This window comes from Dendrobium catenatum, unplaced genomic scaffold, assembly GCF_001605985.2.
Source record: "Dendrobium catenatum unplaced genomic scaffold, ASM160598v2 fragScaff_scaffold_839, whole genome shotgun sequence".
In the NCBI taxonomy this organism is placed as follows: domain Eukaryota; kingdom Viridiplantae; phylum Streptophyta; class Magnoliopsida; order Asparagales; family Orchidaceae; genus Dendrobium; species Dendrobium catenatum.
The window spans coordinates 419,722-423,092 of NW_021319301.1; the positions used below are offsets into that span (position 1 = coordinate 419,722).

Genomic DNA, 3,371 nt, shown 5'->3' on the forward strand with positions numbered 1-3,371 from the left:
CTAGAAATACCCGTTCACATACTTCACATTAATTTGGTTTTTTTTATTTTTAACACCATCATTTGGAATGTCTGGGGCATTGGTTTCCTTTCTTCTAAGTTTAGAGTTAAAAATCTATATCGTATTCATAATATGTCCATTCTCGTTTTGCTTGAACCTCTTATTTATGTGGATAAATTACTTGGTACTGCTAAATTTTTAGGTTTTAAACATGCTAAGTCAAATATTTCCAATATAATTTGCGTTTTCTGGAAAGATTATGTTAGAATTAATATCATTGGGGACTTTACACAAGTTTTGCATTATAATATTGAAAGTTCTAATTTCCAATATTGTGCATCTTTTGTTTATGCTGCTTCCTCTCATTATACAAGAAGGATTTTATGGGATCAAATCATTCAATTTCATAGTATTTGCAACCTTCCATGGCTTATTGGTGGTGATTTTAATAATATTACAAACCCAAATCAAACGTTAACTCAGCATTTCTATTTTATCTCCTTCCAACACCGACCAACATCAAGCAGAAGCGGGATTTCTGGACTCCCGAACTCGGTAAGTTGTTTCAAAGATTTTTACAGATTTTTTGCTATATACAACTCTATTTTGCTGTACATATTTTTATTGAATTGGTTGTGTTAGCTGTTTTGATGTGTTCATGTGAGTTTTGGTTGTGTTAGCAAATTTTACAGATTTTTGGTTGAACTCGGTAAGATGCTTTGATGTGTTCATGTGAGTCTATTTTGCTGCACCTTTTTTTTGGTTGTGTTGCTGTACATATTTTTGCTAGATTGGTTGTGTTAGCTGTTTTGATGTGCTTCCTCTTGCAAGGCTTCTTAATGACCTAAGTTTTAACAACTGTAGTAAAAGCCCTAATCTTTGAGGAGTGTAAAATTTATTTTGATGTAGCTTGGATAGGATTTATGTTTAATATTCTTGACTTTTCTTGTAAGGGTATGTCTCAAAATTCCACCCCACCTCAGTCACATATAAATCCTACACCTCCTCAGCTACATTTGGCAGTTCATGATGTCCAAATTAGTGCGAGTTAATCTTCAAGTCCAACAGTTGTAACAGAACATGACCAACAAGCAAATCGTTTCTCTAGGAAAGCAAGAAAAAAAGCCTCATAAGTGTGGCAGAAATTTACAATAATAAAAATTGGTGATGGTTCAGAGAAAATTCAATGTAACCATTATAAGTTTAAACTTAGTAAAAACAAAGGTGGTGCAACTACGCAGTACCAACGTCACTTACTTGTTTGTAGTAAAAGAGTTGTAGAGTCTAAAGGGCAACTTAATATTTCTTTGCAACCACCTTTGGAAAATAATACGTTTGAACTTGGAAAAAGTGTTAATATCAATAATTGGAAGTATGACCATGCTAGGATGCGGGAGCTGATTTCTTATATGATTATGGTGCATGAGTTACCACTTAATTTTTTGGAGTATGACATGTTCAACATTGTCATGAAAGCTGCAAGCCCTCATTATGAGAAGATTTCACGGACCACATTGAGAGGTGATTGTGTTTCAAGTTATGAAATTGGAAAAAAAAGATTGAGAAACTTATTGGATTCAGTGAGTAAAGTTAGCATAACTACTGACTTATGGAAGCCCGATCAAGATATCCATTATATGGTATTAACTTGCCATTTTGTTGATGGGGATTGCAAACTTCAGAAAAGAGTGCTTAACTTTGTCGATGTACCTCCACCTCACAAGGAAACCAACATTCATTATGTATCGTACAAATGTCTAAAGGATTGGGGTATTGAGAATAAAGTTGCAACCATAACAGTTGACAATGCAGCTTATAACACATTAGCAATTAATATGTTGAAGACCAGCCTAGAATTTCACAAGAAGCTTTCTCTAGGTGGTCGAATGTTTCATGTGCGTTGTTGTGCTCATATTCTTAATTTGTTGGCAAAAGATGGAATTCATGAGATAAAAGATATTATTAAGAATGTTAGGGCCAGTGTAAAATATGTTACAGCTTCTCAACAACGTATATTAATGTTCAGTGAATGCCCAACAGTTACACCTTCCCAAGAAGAAATTTATCCTAGATTGTGTTACAAGATGGAATGCTACATATGCAATGTTGTCAACTGCATTAGAGTTTAAAGAATTCTTTCCTAGATTTCAAGATCGAGATTCCTGCTATTCTACCTGTCCTACTGAGGAGGAATGGAGAAAGTTGGAAGATGTATGCTCATTTCTTGAAGTGTTTAATCAAACAACTGAATTGATTTCAGGTATATTCTTCTGAATGTTAATAATATTCTTATTTTTTCCCCAATCTATTCTTCTAAATTTTTCTTTAATATGTTAGGTACCGAGTACCCCACATCCAACATATTCATGTCTGAGCTTTGCGGAATAAAGGAGATGTTGGATGATAATTATTTACATGGTAATGCACACATTAGAGACATGGCAAGAAAAATGAAAGATAAATTTGACAAATATTGGGGTGATTGTAATCTTTTAATCTCATTAGGTGCAATTTTAGACCCAAGAAATAAAATGAAAATGATAAGCTTTGCTTTCAACTCTATGTATACTGAAAACATAGCTCAAGTGCACATCACCGATATACGAGAGAGTCTAAATGAACTTTATAATGAGTATGTAGAAGATTATAAAATCGCAAATGCTGAGAAGAATACAGTTGAAGAAACAAATAGTAATTATCCTAGTTCCTCTTCTATTAGAGGCAGACCACTTTATGGAAAGAGAAAATATGAAACTTATATTAGAACAGATTACACTACTCATGTAGTAAAATCTGAGCTTGATGTGTATTTGGATGATGGAGTTTTAATCGAGGAAGAAAATCCAATAATTCATTTTGATTGTTTAGAATGGTAGAAGGCTAACAATCTAAAATATCATATTTTATCAAGGATGGCTTGTGACATTCTTTCTATTCCAATTACAACAGTTGCTTCAGAAGCCACCTTCAGTGCTGGTGGAAGAGTTATTGATCAATATAGATCATCTTTGGGTACAGATATAGGGCAACTTCTTATTTGTGGAAGTGATTGGTACCGTAATTTATATGGTATAAAGAGAAAAGTGAAGGTATGATAAGACAAAACTTTAATACTAGTTGGTGAAAATTTTCCTTACAACTACTAATTTATTATATTACATCTTGCAGATTAGGGAGGAAACAAAAGAGATCTCATTGGTTTGATAAGGAGCATAATATTCTTTTTTTTTTCTGTTTTTTTGTGAAGAAAACTATTGTAATTTTGTTTAATGAGCTACTATATTTTTTGTAGTTTTGACATATATACATGCTTTATTTAAGTTTTTGTTTATTATACTCTCCACTTCTATTAGCTCATTGGTTTGAATTTC

At 32.8% G+C, this 3,371-nt stretch overlaps 1 long non-coding RNA gene across 1 annotated transcript; it reads left to right on the plus strand.

The window, feature by feature from the left end:
* The first annotated feature begins 495 nt into the window (after positions 1 to 495).
* Positions 496 to 3,231, plus strand: LOC110114045. Its single transcript, XR_002305213.1, has 3 exons — positions 496 to 555; positions 2,912 to 3,089; positions 3,169 to 3,231. It is a non-coding gene; the product is annotated as an uncharacterized LOC110114045 (long non-coding RNA).
* Positions 3,232 to 3,371: the final 140 nt, after the last annotated feature.